The sequence below is a fragment of the Balaenoptera physalus genome (assembly GCF_965194825.1).
Source record: "Balaenoptera physalus genome assembly, chromosome: 2".
In the NCBI taxonomy this organism is placed as follows: Eukaryota; Metazoa; Chordata; class Mammalia; order Artiodactyla; family Balaenopteridae; genus Balaenoptera; species Balaenoptera physalus.
The window spans coordinates 155,275,880-155,301,744 of record NC_138883.1 but is presented as its reverse complement, the minus strand read 5'-3'; the positions used below and the strand labels follow the sequence as shown (position 1 = coordinate 155,301,744).

The 25,865-nt window shown below is 40.8% G+C and overlaps 1 long non-coding RNA gene across 1 annotated transcript; it reads left to right on the top strand.

Moving 5' to 3' along the window:
* LOC309655428 lies at window positions 1-24,550 on the top strand. The gene is made up of 3 exons (XR_014260836.1): window positions 1-73; window positions 13,779-13,842; window positions 14,567-24,550. It is a non-coding gene; the product is annotated as an uncharacterized lncRNA (long non-coding RNA).
* Window positions 24,551-25,865: the final 1,315 nt, after the last annotated feature.

Here is a 25,865-nt window from a genome sequence, read left to right as displayed (position 1 = left end):
AAAATGTACCTCCCATGGTTGATAACCATCCATGTCTTAAAGGATTAGAAAGAAGACTTTAGTGGTTTCAAAGGTAGGCGCTAAGGATAAACCACCAGGGTTCAGATCCTAGCCCTTCTCCTTCTTAGTTGTATAACCTTAGGGAAATTATTTGATCCTTTTTAAAAAAATATTTCTTTTTTAATATTGAGGTATAGTTGATTTACAGTATAGTTTCAGGTATATAACATAGTGATTCAATATTTGCATAGATTATACTCCATTTAAAGTTATTACCAAATAATAGCTATAGTTCCCTGTGCTGTACAATATATCCATGTTGCTTATTTCTTTTATACACAGTAGTTGTGTCTCTTAATTCCATACCCCTATCTCGCTGCTCCCCGCTTCCTTCTCCCTACTGGTAACGACTAGTTTGTTCTCTAAATCTGTGAGTCTGTTTCTGTTCTGTTATATACATGTGTTTGTTTTATTTTTTAGACTTCACATATAAGTGATAACTTAGAGTATTTGTCTTTCTCTGTTTGACTTATTTCAATAAGTATAATACTCTCTAGGTTCATCTACGTTTTTGCAAATATTACTCAGCCATTTCATTCTTTGTGATGGCTGAGTAATATTCCATTGTATCACATCTTCTTTATCCATTTATCTGCATCAAAGGAAACTATCAACAAAAGGAAAAGACTACCTACTGAACGGGAAAAAATATTTGCAAATGATATGACCAATAAGGGGTTAATAGCTAAATTTTATAAATAGCTCATACAACTCAGTATCAAAAAAACAAAGAACCCAATTTAAAAATAGAGCTGAATAGACATTTTCCCAAAGAAGATGTATAGATGGCCAACAGGCATATGAAAAAATGTTCAGCATCACTAATCATCGGAGAAATACAAATCTAAACTACTGTGAGACATTGCCTCACACCTGCCAGAATGGCCATCATCAGAAAGACTACAAATAATGAATGCTGGTGAGGATGTGGAGAAAAGGAAACCCTCCTACACTGTTGGTGGGGATGTAAATTGGTGTAGCCACTATGGAAAACAGTACGGAGGTTCCTCAAAAAACTAAAAATAAAACTACCATATGACCCAGCAATTCCACTCCCGGGTATATAGCCAAAGAAAACGAAAACACTAATTCAAAAAGATGCTTGTACCCCAATGTTCACAGCAGCATTATTCACAAGAGCCAAAATATGGAAGCAACCTAAGTGCCCATCACCAGATGAATGGATATTTGATCTTTTTTTTTTTAACTTTTATTTTATATTGGAGTATAGTTGATTTTCATTGTCATGTTAGTTTCAGGTGTACAGCAAAGTGATTCAGTTATATATATACATGTATCTATTCTTTTTCAAATTCTTTTTCCATTTAGGTTAATACAGAATATTGAGCAGCATTCCCTGTGCTATACAGTAGGTCCTTGTTGGTTATCTATTTTAGATATTTGATCCTTTTAAGCCTCATCTTCCCATTCTGTGAAATGGGTATATTAATAGTACCTATCACATAATGTTTTGAGAACTCAGTGCTTATAAAGTGCTCAGCCACAATGGTTACTAATGGCCAGTAAAAGCTTACGGTTTTACAAAGAGGAAAATGATAATCTGATGTAAAAAAGTGAACATTAATGTAAATGTTTATACTTATATTTATTCTTACTACAGTCTTAGCATCTCAGAAGAGGCACTTGGGACATTTCTGAGATTTTGAAGTCTGAATGAAGGTAGATCTTTCAATGTGGGGCTTAATTAGGAGTAGGCAAAAACCAAGATATGATAGTCCAGGATTGGAGATTATAGCAATGCAAAAATTTCCAGGCAAGAGGTTCAAATAGTCTTGGGGTATAAACTGTAGTCCGATGTTTTCTAAGAGTAGTCTATGGAAATTCTTGAAATGAGCAATAAGTTTATTTCAACTTTTATTTTTCTGAGTGAGAGTTTCCCGGAATAGCAAAATTATGTAAATGAAAAGATTGGAATAATAAAGTCACATTAATGTGGACGATAAGCTGTGTGGATTTCCATTTTCAATGTAAAATAAAATAGTTAACCCAAAATTCATTTCCATGGAAACTTTCCTATGATTAATTTTTATAGCAAATCTCAAATTTCAAATTTTATTTTCTAAAAAGTTCTGCTAAACATCTTTGTATTCACTTAGTACTTCCCATCTATGCATGGAAGAAAAGGAACCATGAAGGAAAAAAATGGGCCTTAGATTACAATTTCTTTTCAGAGAATCCCTATTTGCAGGATGGATAAGCAAGTTACCATAATGAACAGGAAAGGATTACATCAAAAGTCGGGTCCCTTTATTTAGGACATTCTTGAGGTTTAATCTGGGGTCACACTACTGAAATTCTTTTTTTTTTCCAAATGGGAAAAGCATTAAAGAGAACATGGCACCAATTTTTTCTCCTTATCAATCACCTGATTCCACCGTATTTTCTCAGCAGGTAAGCACCGTCCTGGCTTCCAATCCCTCCTATAATTTATATTCTCTAGATCCATAGCACAATCAGTCCCATTGCTAACACTTCAAATCTCATGGCCCTTTCTTCCTACGCCCCACTGACCTTGCAAAACACCATCCGTTGATGAGCTCAACTCTTGCAAATAGAGAGCCATGTTCACCTAAACTTAACCGTGCAAAATTGTTGGTTATTTTTGATAGATAACAGTAGTAGGGAAAGTTTGAAGTGGGTGAGTGTTGGCTACTTCCTCCCAAATCTACCACTTGGTTATAATAAAATCAGGTCACAGATCAAAGACCTCGGCACATGTGGACATTTTGTATACAATCACTTATTAGCAAGCAGGTGGGAAGAGTTTTGTAAGTTCAGCTCTCTGACCTTTTAAAGGTCTGTCCCCATCTTGCATGAAACTAACTTGATGCAGACAAAACATTGCAGAAACAGGATTCTGTCACCCTTACGTTTGTCACACAATCTGAAAACCTTTGACCAATGTCTAGACCCAGGTCCACTTAGATATATATTTCGCCCCTGTAAGTGTTCGTGATGTCTCCAAAATATTTTAGGCCAACCATATATCTTGAATACCACTGATCTCACCACTGAGAGCCCATTTCCAACAATGATGTTCATTCATAAGCCTCTAAAATTACACATAAAAATGTGTCCTTAACATTTATTATGCTAATTAGAGAAAAAGCCTAGTGTTGATCAGGGATTAAAAAGAGTGAAATTCCTTGTGGTATTAATGTTATGAAATGTGGCCTTTCTGACACCTCTGAAAGGTGAATTTCTAAGATGACAACTGACTACCCCCCCCCCCCCAGAGCAGACTGTGTCAATCTTTTGAATCTGGAGGAACCCTTTAAATGATTTCCAGGATACAAGATGTGAAAGAGGTATGATATACGTGTCATATGGTACATGCACATGGAAATTTGTTTCCCTTGTTTAAAACTAAAAATGACTTTTTAACCAATCTTTGCTGGAAAAAAAGGCAAGACACACAAGTTATGCTTAGTTTTGAACCTTTCTCAAAATGAAGCTCTTCCTTTCCTTTTCAAAAAAAATTAAACCCTCATAAAGCAAATCTAATGAATTAATCCAAAATAGAATTTAATTTTTCTCAATTTGATGGTTCAATAGATTTTATTCCAAGATTATCAATTTACTTTAGTAAAGGTTATCTACAGCATGAACATTTATTGACAAACAATAAATAGCAAAGCTTCTGAAACCACAAACCAAAGCAATAGGAACAAAAAGTATAGCTCAAGGGTTTCCCTGGTGGCGCAGTGGTTGGAAATCTGCCTGCCAATGCAGGGGACACAGGTTCGAGCCCTGGTCTGGGAGGATCCCACATGCCGCGGAGCGGCTGGACCCGTGAGCCACAGCTGCTGAGCCTGCGCATCTGGAACCTGTGCTCCGCAACAAGAGAGGCCGCGATAATGAGAGGCTCGCGCACCGCGATGAAGAGTGGCCCCCGCTCGCCGCAACTGGAGAAAGCCCTCGCACAGAAACGAAGACCCAACACAGCCAAAAATAAATATAAATAAATAAAATAAATTTATAAAAAAAGTATAGCTAAGAAATGATTTGAGGTAACACTTTGAAAAAAAGACTTTCATACTGAGTGATACAGTCAAGCTCAAATACAGACCCAGCAGTTACAAAGTTATGTGTTGATTTTTTCGTCTCTTTGTTAGGCCTATACATGCATTTACAAAGTGTTATTTTTGAAACTGAAAATAAAGAATGAAATTTACTTCTTTAAAGTGAAACCTGTGTTTGTTCGGTGCTGCATGAAAATTCAATTCTGAGCCGAATCAAATTTCATTTTCAACTGAAATGCAATGATTTTTTGCCCTTGGTGCTTGTGATACAAAACAAAGCTTGCTCTTCTACGTGAGGAGTTGAAAACTGCAGCAAAATATCCATTGTTTCCCTGTGACACGCTTCTTACACAGAAAAGGAGAGATCAGGAAACCTCACCTAGAATATGCAATCGGGCTGCAATGCACAGAATTCTTTCTTCCCTCAGAACTGTGTCCTCACCCCAGCAAGAGTTAGAGAAATGCTCCCTCGCCTGGTCATGCACTTGTGTTTAAGACAGGGAGAATAGGGGTCAATTTTATTCTTCATTCTTCCAGGTCCTTTTCAGCAAGATGGACATTTGTTGATAGCCTTAGGCCCAAGGAGCAAGGAAAACATCTCAAGATTTTCTTTTACAACATTATTTTTCCAAAAATTCAGTTTTCTTCTAAATCCCAAAATTTGGAGTGAAAACATTATCTCCAGGGTTTTTCGAAGACTTGTTCAGCTGATTCACGTGGTGAAAAACATCTTCCAATTTGGCGAGTGTCAGTAGCCATCCTTCATCTTCGAAGCATTCTGCAAAATCTGGTCTTCCGTATTCTTCAGGTTACCCCTAAAACACACTAGTGAAATTTCTGTTTGTAGGAGATACATTCTTTATTGGAGTTTTCACTCATTTTTTTAAAAAAATCTCCAATTGAATTGATCTTTGCTTAATCAAACTAATCATATTTGTATCATCATCCAAAACTTTTTCCATTTCCCCTCCAGTAGTTTTTGACCCAAGCACCTGTTTACCAACAAATCAATGTGTTATGAAGATGTCAGGGTATTCTTGTTTTCCTAAAGAGGGAAACCTCTCACAGGGTGAACCATGAATAAGGTACTTTCAGTACAGACTCTAACACAATTCTTCCAAATTAGATGCTTTGCTTCAAGACATGAAGACAAAACAGAAAATATATCCTGGCCTTGGCTTGTTTTGAGCAGGTTTTTGTAGCGGACAAGGTTTTCTGAATTTCATCATTATTTACAAACCTTATGAATGACACAGTTGGTGTCAAGCTAGATGAAGATGTTGTTTTCATCAGTTTATTATACAAAACCTTTTCAGCATCCAGTAGCTTGTCACCAATATGTCAACCGCTCATACTGTCTGAGATTGGAAGCTTTTCCATTTCTTACACTGTAAATTGTCCTAGCATTTAACTCAGTATAATTTTATGTGCTGGTTCTCAGCAAAGGCATAATTCATCCTTTTGGAGGCATTAAGTTCTGCTTCTAAAAAACGGCTTCCTGAGCCATCTTACTGAAAGAGATTCTTCTTCATGAATGTCTTACACTGCTTGTTTTGAGATTCTGAAGGCTGTTTAAATAGTACCTTTGCTTTTCAGATTTCACATAAAGTATTTTTCAATTTTACCGGAGTCATTTCTGCCTTCATCAGTTCTTTGCCACAGAGAACACAAAATGGGCCGGGACACCTTGGATGACCTGTAAAATCCATTGATAAGCAGTTTTCATTGTACACACGGACAGACAGACTTCCTCTGTGCCCTTTGATGCGATGAAATGACTCAGAAGATTGTAATTCATCACTTCATCACTTCATCGGAATTGTGTAGGTCTAGATCTGGAAATCTCTTCCATCTCACATGTCATTTTCAAAAAATCACCACATGATACCTCAGACGTGTTGTTTGAAAATATACACGCAATAAATTATAGCACAGGGTGCATGATGAAAAGCTGAACCAAAATTGCAAAAAATACGAAAACGTCACAATAAAATTCTCTTCTAACCCGCATAATCCACATCTCACAGTGTTTACAACAGCAAGATGGCAGGAGGGGAAGCTGGGTGGCAACGCATAACAATTCCTTCTTCGCAGTGAAAAGTCCATCCAATTTCCTGTTTCTACACTGGGTACAATTTGTTTGCTCCAGTACATCAATCGGGAGTAGGGGAGGTGATTCCTGAGGGAGAGGCTGATATCTCCAGTTTAGGGTCCTCCACTACATGCAATATGGCACTAACCAATTATCAACAGCCTCTCCAATTTGCATAGAAAATAAGAATGGACGCAGGCGAATAAACACAACCCCACTGTTACTGCCGTACAATAGGGCTGAAGGAAATTCTTCCAGGGCTGCTAGGTCACTAGGAACACCAGCATTCAATGGCATGCCAAGTTCAGAGAATGGTGGTTACTGCTGCATTCACCATCTCTCACAAAATCACTAGCTAAACACACCCACAGGATTCCATTTGAGAAACTCGGTCCTAGAGTGTAGCTTCAACGAACACGCACATGCATCTTACTGTTTATGCTAAAGTGTTTTTAAAGTAAAACAACAGAGGTCAGCCTGGTGATCATTCTCTCCCCTCACTGTCGTCCTTAGGCATCTGAGTGTTTCTGAAGAAATTCACATGACCGGACTTCAGTAGGGACATATCTAATGCCATTAAGTAGACCCAAAGGTGAGGCAAGAAATAAAACATGGGAGAACTTGGTTTTGTAACTGGACCCAGCAAGGAATTATGAGCTCAGAACCCAGAATCTGGGTCCCAGTGACATGGGCTGACATCACCACCACTCCCCACCTGTCTCTCCAAGTCCAAAGAAGGGAGAAAGGATTCTCTTACCTGGAGGATCTTGATTCCTGGGTACCCCTGAATCTTGAGTTCATCTCTGTGAAACCCCAGGGAGCTATGATCACTTTCCCCGTTAAAAAAATGTTTATCTTTTAAAAAGTCTCCTTTACTTTTCGTTTTTGGTGAGGAAATAATGAAACGAAGTGAAAATGACCTTAGGCAAGTCCAAATCATTATTTTCACCAACTTTTCAACCCACACCAACATTTGGGGTCTGGCCAGGTTCAACTGGCCTCATTTTGAACTCATGATCATAATCTCAAATAAACGCTCATCATGGCGTGGGAACCCTAAGAGGCGTCTCTTGTGAGCTTGCTCTACCAGCTTCCCCCAAGAATGGGTTCATACCTTTTCCTCTCTCCTCAAACCATACACGGACCATCCCTCCGTGCCTTCTCCCTAATGCTCTCACTTTTGCATGACTCGCCTCATACTTCAGGAACTCCCTCACATCCCCATCGCCAAATCTATAAACCTATTTGCAATTGAGCTGAACTTTCCTTTCTTCCCTTCTGTTAACATGAAAGAAGCACCCTCCTTTTATCACTGGCAACCTCTTTGCTTGTGGCCTGGATCCCTCTAGCCTTATCCCTTACAGACTTCAATCCTTTATGTCCTTTATCCCCTTTCTCTTGCATCATCAACTTCTCTCTCAACCAGGTCACTTCCATCAGTATGAAAACATGTTCTAGTATCTCTCATCTTAAAGACAAAATGAAAAATAAACTCTTGACCTTATAGCTCCTTCCAGATGTTAAGCATCTCTTTGACCCTTTTCACAGAAAAACCACTTGAAATAGTCTCTTTCCACAAACTGTTTCCACTTCCTCACTCTTCCGTTTACCCCAAACTGATTTTCATGTCTGTCACTTCACTGAGCCTGCTGTTGTCCCAGTGGCCACTGTCTTCCAGGTTACCAAAGATGTTGACTATTTTCTACCCTTTGAGCAGCATTTTCTGCAATTCACCATCCCATCTTTTATTTATTTTTTGCTGCGAGAATATTGATTTTTGTAACAGCTTTATTGAGATACAATTTACATACCATACAAATAGTTCATTTAAAGCATATAATTCAATGTTCTTTAGAATATTTACAGATCTGTGCAACCATCACCACAAGTTTTAAAACACTTTTGTCACCCCAAAAAGAAATCCTATACTCTAGCCATCACCCCCTAATCTCCCCAGCCCTCCTCCCAACCTGAGGCAGCCAATAATCTACTTCCTGTCTCCATAGATTTATCTATTCCAGACAGGTCATTTAAATAAAATTATACAATATGTGATCTTTTGTGACTAGCTTCTTTCGCATAGCATGATTTCAAAGTTTATCCATGCTGTAGCTTATATCAGTATTTCATTCCTTTTTATAGCCAGATAATATTCCATTGAGTGGACATACCATGTTTTATTTATCTTTTCATTTCTACTGGGTATATACCTAGGCGTGGAATTACTGGGTCAAATGCTAACTCTATGTTTTATCTTTTGAGGAACTGCCAGACTGTTTTCCAAAGTGGTTGTACCATTTTACGTTCCCACTGGCAATGAATAAAGGTTCCAGTTTCTCCACATCCTCACCAGCACTTGTCATTTTCCATCTTTTTGGTTATAGCCATCCTCGTGGATATGAAGGTTTATGTCATTGTGGTTTTGAATTGGCATTTCCCTGATGATGAATAAGCATTTTTCATGCATTTATAGGTCAAGTTTAGATCTACTTTGGAGAAATGTCTATTGAAATCCTTTGCCCATTTCTTAAAGTGAGTTACTTGTCTTTTTATGATTGAGTTGTGTTATTTATATATTCTAGATACAAGTCCTTAATAGATATATGACTTGCAAATATTTTCTTCCAGTATGTGGGTTATTTTCTCACTTTCCTCATGGTGTCCTTTCAAATACAAAAGTTGTTAATTCTGATGAAGTTCAATTTATTTTTTTCTTTTGTTGCCTATACTTTTGGTGTCATATTTAAGAAACCATTGTCTAATCCAAAGTCACAAAGATTTACTCCTGTGTTTTCTTCTAAGAGTTTTAAGTCTTAACTCTTGCATTTAGGTCCATTTTGAGTTAATTAGTATATATGGTGTGAGATAGAGGTCCAACTCCATTTTTTTGCAGGTAAATATCCAGTAGTCCCATCATTATTTGTTGAAAAGCCTATTATTTCCCCATTGAGTTAATAGTTTTGGCAATCTTGTTAAAAACCAACTTACCATAAATGTGAGAGTTTATTTCTGGGTTCCCAAATCTATTCTGTTAATCTTTTTCTCATAACACCTTGTTCTCTTGGCTTCCAGACCATAACAATTTCCTGGTTTTTCTCCAAACTTTCTGTCTCCCATGTAGGTTCATCTGCTTCTACCAGCCATACATCCAGGATTTAAATTTGTCTATTCACCTGCTAATGTGACATGTTCACTTAGATGTCTCCTAGGCATTTCACACTTCATATGTCCAAAACTGAACCTTTGCTTTTCCCACATATCAAAGTTTTCTTATGCAAGTCTTCCCATCATAATAAATGGCATTTTCATTCACCCAGCTTAAGTTAGAAAGATGAAAATCATTCTTGTCTCCTTTTCCTAACTTCATCTGTGTCAGTTAGGATCTAGTCAAAAGACAGAAACCACATTAGTTATTTTAACAGAAAGAATTTAATATGAAAAATATTAACCAAATGTTAGATAATCTGGAAAGGAAACACAGAGACATCACAAAGATTGTAAGTGAAGGAAACAGCTACTGCTCTAGGGCTAAGTACAAGGATATGGTTGGAATTACTAAAAGTTTCAGATTATGAGACACTTGGATGGGATATTCCATGGAGCAGACTTAGGCCTCTAAGGAGGAGTCCCCAGCTAGCTGTTGCTGGTATCTCAGGCTGGGGGTGAGGTGGAAATGAAGCTGAATCTGAGATTGTTAGGAAAACTGCAAACTGAAATTCACTGTCGCAAACTAGATGTAGAACCTTTGCTAAATTAATGCTGGCAGGAACAAGAAGGAACAGGTCTCTTCTTACCCTCCAGCTTTCCAATATTCCTTTAATGTCTCCTTTTGCCAGAGCCTAACAGGTTGGGAGCTGACAAAGCAGAAATATGGTTTTGAAGAGTCTCCATCTTAGCATTAAAAAAAAAAAAAAATCAAGTGTGTAAGGGTGGCTTTGGAGCTAAGAAACATTAGCTTAATGACCGGCACAGTCCACTATTTTGATTACTCAGCACCCATACATCCTATTGTTTCCACCTATGTTCTCTGGACCCTACTTGCCTCTCTAAATTTGATCCCCAATTCTCAGTGCTTTGGCCATTCTAACTTTCTTTCAGATCCTCAGATTCACAAAATAAATTTGTACCTTGGGATCATCACACTTTGCCTGGACCACTCTTTATTCCCATGCCAGATTTTTGCCTAGCTAGTTCCTTCTTATTTTTAAGTCTTGGCTAAATTATCTCCTATAAATAATGGGCTTCGTAGACCATGCAGTCAAAGTATCAACTGACTTTTGTTCACAGCACTTTGTTCTTTTTCCTCATTGCACTTACTGTATATTTTCATTATATGTTTATTCCTGTGACTATTTGTTTTACGTCTGTCGCCATCAATAGAATGTAAGTTTCAAACGTCCTTTGTTCATCACTTCTTATATAACACCTAGCACAGCTCCTGACATTTAATAATGCCGAATAACTACGGGTTGGATGGATACCATACTGAACTAATTCACTGTGTTACCAGAGCGATCATATTCACCCAGAAAATAATAAATTTTGGGTTGGGTAAGTGTTGGGTCGGTAAAGGGGGTGGGTGGGTGTGAGAAGCCTAGTGGGGAGGATGGTTTTCTCACCCCCATGGTAAGCATAGTGCACGAAAACCAAAGTTGCATTAAAAAAACAAATTCAAACAGAGTCATAATCACCTGGGCGGGGGGACAAAATGCACACCTGCAAGAACTGGAAATTGGGAAAGGTAAGTTCAGATTATGAACACTTTGAAAGCTAAGCACAGAATACATAGCTATTTGATTTCCTCTAAGAACCAGGCAAAAAGGATTCACCTTCTGTTGCAGTGGCACTAATCTAGTTTAGCCATTAGGAAGTTCTTCCAATAAAAGCTGTGTGTCATTGGAATGGATTAACAAAGGGGCTGGTAACATAGACACTTAGTAGAGGGAAGGGAAAATTTGCAACCTGAAAGTAAAGAAGAAGAATGAGGGAGTGAGGTTTCTCAAATTCCCATACAGGTTGCCCCTTTTCTTCTTGTTTTTCACTGGCCCATCCTAACTGCCTCCAAACAAATCATTTTCACTACAAGGATAAGTGTCTACCAACACCCTTCACCAGATTATGAGGGAAATTGATAATTTATAATGGGAATGGCTTCATGGACCCCAGGCTCAGAAGGACAACACGTGATGGAATGTTCTCCTGTCTCTATCTTGAAATTCAAATAATTTTGGAACAAGGGATCCTGCATTTTTTATTTTGCATCAGACCTTGCAAATTACGAAGCCGGTCTTGCTCCCAGTGTAAGTTCCTGGCCATGTTATGCTGAAACAATATCCATTTCTTCCCAACCCTGGGTTTCATTTGAAAACCTCATTTTATTAATATGAATTCAGAAGGTGCTGTGTCCAATCACCCTTCCAATTCCTGAGATTTCCACCCCTGCCCCTCACTACGGGTGATGTCAGTACTGCTACACAATAAGCCCAGATGGGAAATCACACTAGCTTGAATGCCCCAAGATAAAGCTCACAAACTAATAAATCCTCTAGAGATGATTTTGCATGAAAGTAGAGGCAGCCTCTGCTTTGGGGACATTTAAGAAGATGTACTTTAATGGAAGCTGCCTCTTTCCTTTCTCTATTACCTCAGACCCCTGGCCTCAAACCAGCTGGAAACAGTGTGAATTATCAGTGCATTATTACCAATCCTAGTTTTCTTCTTAAAGGTTTGTATAGTTCTAGTTCTCCAAGTGTTTTCACCCACCATGTATCATCTGATCGTCACGGTATCTGTGCGGTAGGCAGGGTGGACCTTACAATCCCGTGTGGCAAAAGGGTAAAGAGCAGATATGGGAAGGCAGGCAAATCAGGGCCAAATCTTGTCTAAACCACTTCCTTGCCTATAAAATGGAGTTCTGTAGAAATTTAACATGAATATGTGTAAACTGCAAGTACAATGCCCGGCATGTAACATACATGTTATGTTACATATACAGGAGCTTTTGTTGTATGCATGCTTCCCTGGGGGAATTAAGGACAAGCATGGTCCTGATTAGGACCCATCCCACATCATCCTGGCTGAGACCTGGCTCTGGCAGTTCCCAGAATGCACCTTGCTCTCTCCCAGCCCTTTGGCTTCCCACCTGCTGCTCTATCAAAAATTGCTGCTGCTGTGTTCCATCTGGCTAACTCCCACTCCTCCTTCAGACTCATCTCATGTGGCCCTTTTTCTGAAACTTTCCCAGAACAGCCCTCCTATGTCAGGTGATCCTTCTTGGGCTCCCATCTTCCTCTCTTCTTATCTCCATGGTGGCACAATGTTGAGCTATAGCTGTCTGGTCCCTACTTTGGCATCTCTGTTGTCTATACTGACCTACAGGGCAGGAGCTGTGTCTTTAATCTCTGTTTCTGTGGTCTCTGAGTAGTTACTCAACAAATATTTGCTCCTTAAATGAATGAATAAACAAATGAGTTTAAAAAGGTAAGGAAGGGGACTTCCCTGGTGGCGCAGTGGTTAAGAATCCGCCTGCCAATGCAGGGGACACGGGTTCGAGCCCTGGTCTGGGAAGATCCCACATGCCGCGGAGCAACTGGGCCCGTGCGCCACGACTACTGAGCCTGCGCGTCTGGAGCTTGTGCTCCGCAACAAGAGAGGCCGCGACAGTGAGAGGCCCGCGCACCGCGATGAAGAGTGGCCCCCGCTTGCCGCAACTAGAGAAAGCCCTCGCACAGAAACGAAGACCCAACACAGCCATAAATTAATTAATTAATTAATTTAAAAAAAAAAAGCTAAGAGCCATCTTTAGTGGTGTAAGTCTGAATTAAAAAAAAAAAAAAGGTAAGGAGGAATTAATTAATTTGCTATGTGTGTGTATGTGCCCCCTGGTAACAGAAGTGAGATGCAAACCAGCCTTTATAATATCCTGGAGATAAGCCAGCATTCCATTTTACTGCTGAAATCAACAGGACACAATTTCTCTAAATAAAAAGGTTTCTTGAGTTTCCAGGAATCTGGCCTGTGACCACAGGCATAGAAATGGTAGAGGGCTGAATCTGGGTTGGGGGAAGGAACGTCACTCGATTGCAAAGATCATTTTTCTTGGCACTAGTCAAAGAAGAGGTCAGAGACATCTGCGTGTCCCAATGACATCACTTGGCCCTGCCTTGCACAATAGAGGAAAAAACTGTCAGGGCAAATTTCCCGTTTTTCTAGACATAGCTGGGTCACGGCCAAGATTTTCCTCCCCTCTCCCCACCCCTACTGGTCCCAACACTGAAAATGGCTCTTGGAACCCTGGATAAAATAGTCTAGAAAAAGCCAAACGCTTCATCAGATTTGCAGCCATGATTTCAAGGCACTGCTCTATCCATCTTGTCCCTTTATGCTTCCATTCCTGCAATCAGCTTCCACCCAAGAGAACCACCCTCTTTGAGGTGAGGGTTTTCATCTCTAGGCATTTCTTTATACTTAAATTATAGATGCACAGATTCTTAGAGCTACATAGCGTTGCTTTACATTTTTCAATGTTATATGTTATATCATGTTGTATGGATTCATCTTTAACCTACTTGTGTTTTTTTCAGTATGATATTGTCAGACTTACGCACATGGATATTTGCAGCTCTGAGCGAGCATCAGCCCCCTCAGGTGAGTATCACATGGCACAGCTGCTGGGTCACACGTGTGAGCCTGGTGGATGGGAAAGCAGAGGACACATCACATACAGGTCTTTGCTGCTTCTCATCTCAGGGTAAACTTATAACCGGATGTCACAGGGCTGGGGGTATCTGTGGTCTGTTTTATCACATGTAGACGAGGCTGATCTCATTTCCTAAGCTTTGTTCACATGTGAGTCTATAATCCAATAGTCTGTTATTGCCAGAAGAACAGTAGGCTGGAAGTCAGAAACCTCGATTCTGGTCCCTGTTCTTCCATAAAAGCCCATGGGACTCCTGGCAAGTTACTCACCTTCCCAAACCTCAGTTCCCACGTAGAGCGTAACTTGATTTCCATAAGCTGTACAGGTCTGGGGGAAACGTTTATAAGGTAGAATGCAGTGAAATGGTTCAACTTTGTACAGAAGGACCAAGGGATAATCACTTCCCAGTTGGGGGTAATCAGGCAAAGCACTTAACTTTTCTAAGCCTCATTTACCGCCTCCCCACAAATTGAGAAAATAACGATTCAATTATATAATGCATGTAAAGGGCTTAGTCCAGGCTGGCACGTGAAGAGTGATCAATGTCACACAGTGTTAGTAATATTTCTCCGGGGATGATCTTTTCTCTAATGTAATCTCAGTCCTTCTGAAAGTCTGCCCCGTACCTACTTCTGTGAGCCTTCAGAGGATGTCTTCCATCTCCTGCTACAGATTAAGCACCTGAATCCATCAATGTGACCATGATGGCCCTGAGACCTCCACCTGCCACAGCTGGAGCTCTGCTGGTTCTGACACCATGGAGGCAGCCCCCAGTGCCTGGGCCACCAGCGGTGGATGCACTACCTTTCTTATCACATTTCCCTGAATTAAAAACAAACAAAAACCTCTCCCAGTCCTTATTGTTTCCTTTTGGCTTTTCAATCAATTGTTGATGTTTATTTTCACCCCCTTTTTTTCTGAGCACTCATGGAAGTCGGGCTGGGCAACGAGTCGGAGTGACAGAACTCTGCCCCTCCATCTCCCAGCAGAGGTTAGTTTTGTTTCTAGATCTTATGTTCCTTACTCTCATCTCTTAAGATGAGTTCTTTCCCAGGAAGCTGTTGGGTTCCTCAGGAAACCTGGTAGCCACGCCCCCCTTGGCTCTGGCCGGTTAGGAGCTGCCTCTAGCCTCTATCTGTTGCTGCAGATTGCAGTGAGCCCTTTTCAGAAGAGCATTTCCACCTCCAGCCTACAGAGGCCTGACCTTCAGCGCTTTTTAAAGACACTTACCTTTCCCTCGTGTACATACTTCTCAATGCCTTGGGGAAGGACAAACCCTCTGGCTCCTCTTAGGGGACATAGTTAGGGAGTATGGTAGACAGAATCTTTGCCAACAAAGATGTCCACATCCGAATCCCCAGACTGCGAACCTGTTACCTCACCTGGCAAGAGGGACTTTGCAAGGGTAATCAAGTTAAGGATTTTGAGATGGGGAGGTGATTCTGAATTGTCAGGTGGGCCCAATGTAATCATAAGAGTCCTTGTAAGCGGGAAACAGACTAGTCAGAGTTAGGAAAGGAGCTGTGAGGATGAGAGCAGAGATATGGGTGTGTGTGAGGCGGATTTGAAGATGCAACCCTGCTGGCTCTTAAGGTGGAGGAAGGAGCCGTGAATCAAGGAATACGGTGGAAAAGGTAAGAACACGGTGCACCCCCCCCCACAACCCCCGGGGCTTCCAGAGGAAACACAGCCTGCCAACACCTTGATTTTAGGACCCCTGACTTTCAGAACTGCGATGAGATACCTTTGTGTTGTTTTCGACCGCTAAGTTCATGGTGATATGTTACAGTAGCAAAGGGTAACTAATACAGGGGGTGAGTGAGCACATTCAACATAATAAACCCACTGCAGCATTTCTATCTCCGTAAATCTTTTGATTCCTTCGTCTGCCTTAAGCCAAGGCGTTCTGGCGTCTCAAAGCCCTTTCGTCTGAGTCTGCGTTTCAGTCATTCCTCCAAGCAAATATGGAGAACCATTTTCAGCTATGCGAGCTCACACACTGAATCCAGAACCTCCAGTAAGTGCCCTGTTTGATAAATTCAGCCTAATGTAAAATGGCGTTCCTTTCTTCCTGGGTCATGCCATTTAGAATCCACTCCCACCCCTTCTCCCCTGGTTTCTGCTGATATAATGAGCAAGTCTTGCAATTCCTGAAGTGTGTGAGACTTCTCCTCCCAGGTCAGGCTTGAAACTCCCTCCCTGAGTCTTGCTGGGGAGCCTGATTCTAGCATTGTCAGAATAGAGAAACCAGGAATCCCCCGTTAGGTCACCACCCCAGGTGCTCGCGTGACATAAAGCAACAGGGGAGGAGGATCTGCTTCTGCAGGTGAGGAAGCTTCATTTAAGCTTGGAATCTGCCCAAATATCCTCCTTCCAATCCTCTCTCTCCCAATGTTGTCCTACTTTCACAAAAGAAGATAGTATGAGGCCGGAGAGGAACTTCGATGTAACTCAGAGACCCACGAAGGCAGACCTCATCTGATTTCTAGTTGCATCAGCCTGTGGCTATAAGACACGAGAGGTTTTTAGAGTATCTGTAGACGTTCCTTGGTTCTCTGGTTCTTAAAAATAGATGTTAAACCCTGAACTCATCGTGTATTTTTTTCATTAAGCTTTCTGGAGGAGTAAAAAACATAGCTCATATTCTCTAGGTAGGATATCCCTGTTGCTTTCAAATCCAACCAGATAAGACCACCGTCTCCAAATTCCCCACTTTTCTGGGAGTACTGATACTAATTATTATCAGGGTAAAAGTTCAGTTGCAGAGAATAGACTCCACGCTAGCGGGTTTAAGTAAGAAAAGGCCTTTATCACGGGCTGTTAAACACATTCCAGAATCATTAGGAAAGCTGCAGAAACAAACTCCGGGCTGTACTTCTAAGAACAACTTTTAAATTACACTGCAGTATCTGGCAGCTCTTGCCTCTGCCACAGTCCGATGTCAGGAGGCTGCCAGCCCAGGGATTGAAGGCTGCCTGCACGCTCACTGGTCCCAGAACCACACTAGCTCTGCTAGGACCCAAACAGACAGAAAGGAGGGTCGTTGTCTATATCACATTCAAGTCCCAAGCCAATGTTTATGCTCCGCAGACCTACATCACATCCAGAAAACCTAAGTGCAAGGGAGTTCTAGGAGATGTAATCTTTAGCATCCCAGCCTCCGCTCTAGGAAGGCAGGTGAAGAAACCAATCCATAGCGTTTGCTCACTTTCCTTGACGATTCCTAGGTGAAGTACCATCAAGAACCATCAAGGAGGGACTTCCCTGATGGTCCAGTGATTAAGACTTCGCTTTCCAGTGCAGGGAGTGTGGGTTTGATCCCTGGTCTAGTCGGGGAGCTAAGATCCCACATGCCCCAAGGCCAAAAAAACCCAAGCATATAACAGAAACAATATTGTAACAAATTCAATAAAGACTTTAAAAGTGGTCCACATAAAAAAAAAAAAAATCTTAAAAAAAAAAAGAACCATCAAGGAAAATTGTGCAATGCCAGTAACCTGAGGCAAGTGGCTGCACTGAGTTTGGGACATGCCAAGAATCTCTTCTTGGCAAAGGAGCTGGGTGTCAGAGCAAGGAAGGAGAACCAGTTGTCTTGCAAGTGAGGAAGGCAATTCAACCTCAGTGCAAGTAATCTTGGTTCAGAAATTTGAACTCTGAATTGTGTTCCATTGCTATCTTTTTGTGTTTTGGATTTCTCTTCATAGTTACTTTTATCTTATTTTTTTAAGTTCTCTAGTTTTATTTCAGAAAGAAAGAGAAAAAAGATTATTCAAGATATATAGCCAGAGCAATAGTGAGAGAGGAATGGTTCCTACCAGAGGGGAATTCCCTCTGACAAGCTTCTCTCTTTAACACTTCTCAGCTTATGTTGAATTTGGCAAATGGGAGCCAAAGATGTGTGGTTTTTATTTTGAAATTTGGATCTATACAATTAACTAAGTGAAAGCTAGCATGTTATATGAATGCTGATTAATTACTCCTCATTTAAATAACAACAATTAAGACATTGTTCAAGCTGTACTGGTTTGCATATGCAAATGGTGTTTTTCTCCACTATGTGAAACTCACTGATCACAGCTGCATGAAAAATGTCTGCTTTATGAAGTTTCCGACAATTTTCACATGATAATGCTTAGTTATGCAGAATTGATTAGCATCTGCAAATGAGGAGATCTGACTTTCATTTATGTCTACCTTTAACTCCTAGAATTGCCCAGTTAATCCTTAACAGGTCTTATGAAGAATAATCATTTAATGGGGAATCAAATAATAAAACATTTAAACTGGGATGCACATATGTGAACGAGCTTGAGAATGTGTGTGCTTCTAATAAATGGAGTTTATGGAGCCTTTTGATTTATATAAGAGCAATAATCCCTGAGAACCCCGAGCAGCTCACATTGGCAAGAGTCTCCTCCATGAATAAGACTGTCCTTGTTTCCTCTGCACCTTTTTCCACTTTCCCATAAGCATTTTTAAACTGTACTGTTTTTCTACACTGAAGTCATCAAATTACCTCAGAATTTTGCAATAAAGTCAGAGAAAGGCCATATTGAATCACAGCTGAAACAGCTGCATAAGCTGTTTTAACATCTCCCACACTCTGCCACCAGAAACCATTGGCTCCACTTGCAAGTTTTTCTCAGCTCACACCAAGACTGGTTTGCTATCATTTATTTGAATGTATATTGGAGGTTTGCACGTCTTAAAAGAGAAACTGGCTCTAAGCCTCCAAACCCAAATCCATGGTAAGAAACCATCTCCCTTTTTTACCCAATTACTCGGTCTGGAAGCCAAATATGCTCTGAAAGTAACCTTGGGCATTGGTAGAAATCCAACGTGGATAATTCTGTTAAACAAAAATGTATCCAACTTTTCGCTCAATTACGCAGGTCCAGCCACAAACCACACTGTTCCTCTGGGTCTTAAACATTGGGTGATTGACCTGAGACTTTCTGAGAATTACAAGATTAGCATCTGTGGCTGAATATGTAACTGTCTCCAATTAAAGGCTTTCTTCTTCAGTGCTGTGCTATTGATTAATTTGTCATCTGTTAGCATATTTTCTTATGTTTACTACCTAAGACACAGTCCCAGAGAGGAACTCTCCATGAAACACCTCATCGATGATAATTTAAAGTACAATGGTACATCTTAACTACTTTTTGGAGAGCAGATGTGATGCTGAATAATCAGTTTTATTATTCATCTGCTTCTCTCTTCTCATATCATTCACAGACAATATTTATCAACTGGATAATTTCTCTTATATGATCAAGGAATTAGTCACATATGCTTGTAGTGTGTAATTGGGGGAAAAACATTTCCTAAGACTAAGGGGAGTTGATATATATTGGAACTGACTAAACTAAATATTTTATTGATTCTTATAAACTATTCAAACTCATTCAGATGTTTCATGTTCTCAAACGGTTATCATTCAGTGCCTCCCTGAAAATATATCAAGGGGCTCCTGGGGGCATCAACACCTTCAGTTGCAAATAGCATCTATCTCCATAACAAGAACACCTTCCTTGGCCTGGCTTCCTTACCTGGGAGGAAGGCAGTGCCAGGTAAGGAGGGCAGTGTTTCTCTATCTTCCCAGGATAAGAACTGACTCCAGTGAGAACGCACGTAGGAAATCTACACGTTCTTAAGGACCAGATTAATCAACCATGTTTGGTAGCTTTCATATAAGCACATGGGAAAACTTGCTCCCATGCTATTTTTGATCATCTATTCTGGAGAGGGCGCAATGGTTTATTTCATATGCCATCCCCAATGAACTAACAGTAGCCCCCTGGAACACTGGGTTGAGAGGATTCTGAGGTCGTGTCTGAGCTTACTAGGAAAGAACCTGTGTGTCAGACATCATCTCTGCCTCATCTTGCTCACGTCTTTTGCTCTGGCCAATGCCTCAGCAGCACCTGTGCACAGGTGAGGGCTGATAGGACCTCACTTCAGCCGCCTTGTGTACCTTTTGTCTTTTGTCCAGGGACATCTTTGCCCATTTCGTGAGGGATGTCTGCAGGGACTGGGTTGGCCCTTCTGCCAGTGGGCAAATTGCTGGGACAACCCTTGACCTTGGGCTGGGAGCCAGTGACTAAGTACTCCATTTCTGTCTTGGACAGGCAACGCCCAGGAGCATTCTACACCATTGTTCAGGTGGTCCTTAGGGCTGAGCCTCAGTTGCCCACAGCAGTAACCAGCACCGTGGGGCATCCATAGGTTGCCTTCCCCACCTTCCCTCTCGCTTTCTCCTCAACTCCCCACTGCTGTCCTCTGAAACCACATCTCAAAGTAAATTATTTCCATAAGAATTCTTATTTCTAGTTCTGCTTTTGGGGGGAAATCCAAGCTGAGGAAAAATGCCATGCTAAATTATTGAGGTTAGCCCTGAGTAAAGTGTTCTTAGGGAGCTAAGCTCTAAGCCACATAGTTGCCACACCTGGTCTCTTCCGCCCTTTATAATGATTTAAACCCTAATCAGTAACAGAGCAACTCCACTGAGATGACTGGTCAGTTGAAAATTGTTGTCATCCTATAAAGTTTGAAACCAACAATGTGTTTTACATTGAAGTTCAATCTTTGGTTCATTATCTCTAAAAATCAAGACAAATCGCTCATTCTCATCATCATCCACAACATCAACAACTTATCTGAGTGTTTCTTCTACGTGTGTACATTTTAAAAATATGATCTAAGTGTTGGTGGGGAATCAAGCTTGCAAGACTAAAATGTAAACGAGAAAGAAAAGACCCAAGGGCAGAAGTTAATACTATGAAATAGCATATGCTAAAAACTAAATAAATGGCACAAAGAAAAGATTGTTAGCTTTAGGGTGACTCCTCGGGGAAGAGGTGGAACTTGATTGAGTTGGATGTCCAAAGGTCTGAACAGGCAGAGGAGTAGATGGAGGATTCCAGGCTGAGGACTGGTTTGAGCGAGAGTGCAGCATGGGATGTCCATGGCGTGGTCAAGAAACAATTAGTCAACTAGTGTAGGGGAGAGGACATTTATGGAAATGAAGAAATCTGGAGAGGTAGGTTGGTACTAGACTATGGAGAAACATAAAGATCAGAATAAGAAATCTGGTTGCTTATTCCACAAGCACGAGAGTCTTTTTGATGATTTGTTGATTCAAACAGCTGCCAATTATGCTTGAACCCTTTAGACCAGGAGCAATAAGAAAATATCTCAGGCCACAGGGTAGAACACAAAGAAGGAGACCACAGTCTGCTCTTGAACCACACAACTGCTCCCCCCAAATCTTGGGAAGAGTAAGAAGTGAATGTGGAAATTTTGAATAATGCTTGAACACAGGGGAGGCAAGAGGCAAGAGGCAAGACCTTAGAGTTTGAGCCTGAAGCTTCCAGCCTCGATACCAGTGGTTTTTCTGAACAAAATCACTGATTTTTACAGAAATCATCACCTCCCGATTCTAAGACTTAGAAGATGCTTCTAAGAAAGAATGTTTAGAAGGCATTAAAATTTTAACCACCTAATATACTCAAAGACTTTAAATGATAAAATAATTAGGCAGGCAGGATGGAGCAGGAAAAAGGCTTTAAAATCCGCAGTGAGAGGATGGACTCAGCTGCCTCCTTGTAAATTTAATTTTATTTATTTTTTCTTATTATTTATATTTTTAATTCTACTAAAAATTCATTCACTCAACAAATATTCTTTGCTTATTGTGTACCCTGGAAGGTTATCAGAACACAGGCTTGGTATCAAAGCTGCATCTAAACTCATTTTCTAACCATGGGATTTTGGCAAATTGTGTCTAATTTCTGGCCCTCAATTTTTCTTTATGTAAAATGGGAGAAATAATACCCACCTAATAGTCTATTATAAGAATTACATTTATAAAATGCCTATAGTAATTGAACAATTAAAGGCAGCTTAAAATTTTTGAAGTTTCATTTTCCATATTATCCAAAAAATATTAAAGGATTAGTACCATATGATAGGACATTAGCTAATCTCCTAGCTATAATTTCAGCAATTATGATGGGCTCTGCCTATAGAAGTAACTGGTTATAATTTAAATGTCTCCATTAAATCTTTAAACTTCTGTAGGAAACATAAATTCTAACTTATAATTCATTTAGGGATGGCCAAATCAATCTCCATGGATTTAGTTTCACTGCTCCCTTCTGACTCTAAAAGAAAATAAGCTGAAAGTTATTTGTTTCATGTGATTCTACTCAAATCACTTGGGACGTCTGCTTTCCAGTTTCTCAATGACTTAAAAATTCTTTCAAGCATTTTGGAATATACAATAACTTTTTTTAATGATTTTTAAAATTTTATTTATTTTTATTTTTTGGCTGCATCGGGTCTTAGTTGCGGCACGCAGGTGCAAGGGCTTCTCTCTAGTTGTGGCGTGTGGGTTATCTCTTCTCTAGTTGTGGCACACAGGCTCCAGGGCGCGTGGGCTCTGTAGTTTGTGGCACGCGGGCTTAGTTGCCCCGTAGCATGTAGGCTCTTAGTTCCCCGACCAGGGATCAAACCCGCATCCCCTGCATTGGAAAGCGGATTCTTTACCACTGGACCACAAGGGAAGTCCCTGAAATATACAGTAACTTTTATCTTGCTCTTCCCATTCTTTGAGATTCAGTTATTTAAGCTTTTAGTAAATGATCGTTATGATTCTATTACATCAGCAACTCATCCTAAAATTTTCTACAACTAATCATTGAAAAAAGCATTTTAATACTTAGATTTCCTTAGGCAGAGATAATGCAATTGATAAAAATTCCAGAAATTAGTAAAATCCCCAATACTTATTAATAAGCCTGTTATCTTTGATAGTATTGTGGTGATATTTCTATTGAGTAAAAAGCTTTGTGCAAGTTGGAAAAATACTTAAAAGTGACATTATCAGGTGTCATTTTTTTAACCAAAAAAACCCCAGAAATACAAGAAAGCACAGAAACATGATAGCCTTAGTTTCAAGAGTTGTTTCTGTCTGGAGATGGAAGAAATTCTACCATATTTACCCATAGTTGACGTGTCTCCATCAGTCAGAAAGGAGGGCAAGGTACATAGCAAAATGTGATTTCAGTCAGTAGCTTGAGTCATCCAGCAAAAAGATTTTGGCCTTATAGAGTCTCCTTCCAAGGATGCTGTGCAAGCAGGTATTTTCTTCACAAAGATGAAAGCAGTCACTGTTCAAAACCAACATGGCTAGGTTGAAAATAACAGCAACATCTGTGAATTTCTCTGCAAACCCATCAGCAGGAGACAGGCAGTAATTTAACAACGAAATAAACAAAGTAAATGACTCTACAGAGAACTCCTTTATGTAGGATGGGCTATGGATGCTGATGCGATCAAATCGCTCAGGCTGTCCCACTGAGTTTGCAGTTTCTTCCCCAAATGTAGTGCCAAGTATTGTGGCTGCCGCTATTACCCCCTGGGTCTGAATGTCCCCTACTTCCAACCACCCATCTGCTACTCCATTCAAAGAGAACATCTCCACGTTTCCCAAGCACATTATAAACTTTCCCAGCTTTGTATCTTTGCTCGTGCCATTACCTCTTCCTGGAATGACTTGTGTTTATTTCTCCCCTTGGAGAAAGCCTACTTATTCTCCGAGATCTTGTTCACAGCATTATCACCTCCCCTCGGAAGGCTTTCTACTCAGCCTTTCTCCCGGAGGCACGTTATAGAACAGTAATTTACCTTGTGTTATAGGCTTAATTGTGTCTCCCCTCTCCATAATTCATATGCTGGAGTCCTAACCCCCAGTGCCTCAGAATGTAATTGCATTTGGAGGCAGTCTTTAAAGAGGTGATTCAGGTTAAATGAGGTCAGTGAAGTAGGCTCTACTCCCATATGACTGGTGTCCTTATAAAAAGAGGGGATTAGGACAGACACGCACAGACCATGTGAATAAACAGGGAGAAAGTGGCCGTCTGCAAGCCAAGGAGAGAAACCAGCCCTACTGACACCATAATCTTGGACTTTCAGTCTCCAGAACTGTGACAAATACATTTCTGTTGTTTAAGGTGCCCCATGTGTGATACTTTAATAACGCCCAGCAAGCTACTACTTCTTTCTAGCTCCTCCCACTAGAATTTAAGTTCCCGAGATCAGGGACTATGCCTCATCCCCACAATATATACTCTATAAGTATTGGTAATTTTAGTTAAAGTTCATTATAGCGAAAAATGACAGGTGGTATAGCTGGAAGGGAAGTTAGGCTTGGATTGTGAAGGCTACTAACTGCTGAGGGAATCACAGGAGGCTTTATCTGAGATATGATCAGATTTTGGTTTAGACCAATAAGTCACTTAAGGGCAAAATTAAGGGTGGAGCCAAAGAGCTGGGAGGCCTTTGGCATTGTCTGGTCGAAGGATGAAGAGGCTGAGCCCGAGCAGCACAGGAGGAAAGGAAAAGAAGGAACGCGTGTGCGTGCGAAAGACAACCAGAGGCAGAACCCACAGAGCTCGACCCCTTGAAGAGAAGGAGTGAAGGAGAAAAAAGAAACAGGGGAACCAAAAAGTACTCTGAGGTTTCCAGCTTGGAAGCCTGGGTGGGTGGTGAGTCAGCTAATCAAGACAGACATACAGGAGGAGAGTCAGACTTGCAGGCAGGAGGTACGAGGACACTGAGATCTATGTAGGTGTGTTAGATTTCAGGTGCCTACAGGTGTTCAGATGGGCCAGTCCAGTTAAGAGCTAGACATTTAGAAACCAATAATGTGCTTTTTGCAAACTCTATGGCATCTAGAGGACAAGAAGCTATGCATCAGGGAGATCAGCTCTGTGCTTTGTGACCACCTAGAGGGGTGGGATAGGGAGGGTGGGAGGGAGGGAGATGCAAGAGGGAGGGGATATGGGGATATATGCATACGTATAACGGATTCACTTTGTTATAAAGCAGAAACTAACACACCATTGTAAAGCAATTATACTCCAATAAAGATGTTAAAAAAAAAAAAAAGCTATGCATCAGACGCTCCTGCAGGACACTTAGATTTTCAAGAAAGAGAAAAGAAGAAAGCACCTCGCAGAATCTGTTCTGGCAGGAGTGGTAGCTCCGGGACTTCCCTGATGGTCCAGTGGTTAAGACTCCGCACTTCCACTGCATTCACTGCAGGGGGTGTGGGTTTGATCCCTGGTTAGGGAGCTAAGATTCCCTCATGCCTCACAGGGCAGCCAACACAAAAAAAACGGACCAAAAAAAAAAAAAAAAAAAAGTGTGGTTAGTACCAGTTGTACGGTGCATATAATTGATGGGGGGGGGGCATCTATTTCCTGCTCCTCATGTATCTTTCCAAGTGTGATTAATATCACACTTCTGGCTTCTCTCTGCTCCTTCACTGCCTCTGTCCTAGGGAGGTGGAATGTCTATTCTGACTATTAAATTGGTGAAGGATAAAGTAGGCAAGCCGACTGAGTTCCTCCTTCCCTCTTGGAATTGAGCCTGTCCACAGGTCCCGTGACTTCTGTGGGCCTCACCCTGGGGAGACTACCCCTGTTGGGGGGGGCCTGTCCTGGTTCAATGACACGGCTGCGAGGTGGTAAATCTTCCCAATTCGGAGGTTTAATTACCAAGCTCATTTGACTCTAATACTAACCTTAGTATTTTAACTTAGCTGTCATTAGGAATAAAGATATTTGTTCTCCAGTTGCCACTGCCGACTAAAAAAATTATTCACAACCTAAAAGTTGTGAGTTGTGTTTTATTCGGTGGAAATTTTTAGGACTTCAAGCCCGGGAGACAGCATCTCAAGTAACCGTGAGAAAACTGCTCCGAGGAGGCAAGCGTGGGGTGGGGGGATAGCTAGGATATCTGAGTTTTACAACAAAGGGCAGGTAGTCTGAACGTCAAAAGATTTTTGTTATTAAAGAAAACCAGATATCTCAAGTTCAGGAATTTAGTGCTTTTCTATGTATGGGAAGATGCAAGAGTCTGGGCACACTGAAATCATTCCTTTGATATGCACCTTAGCTATCTG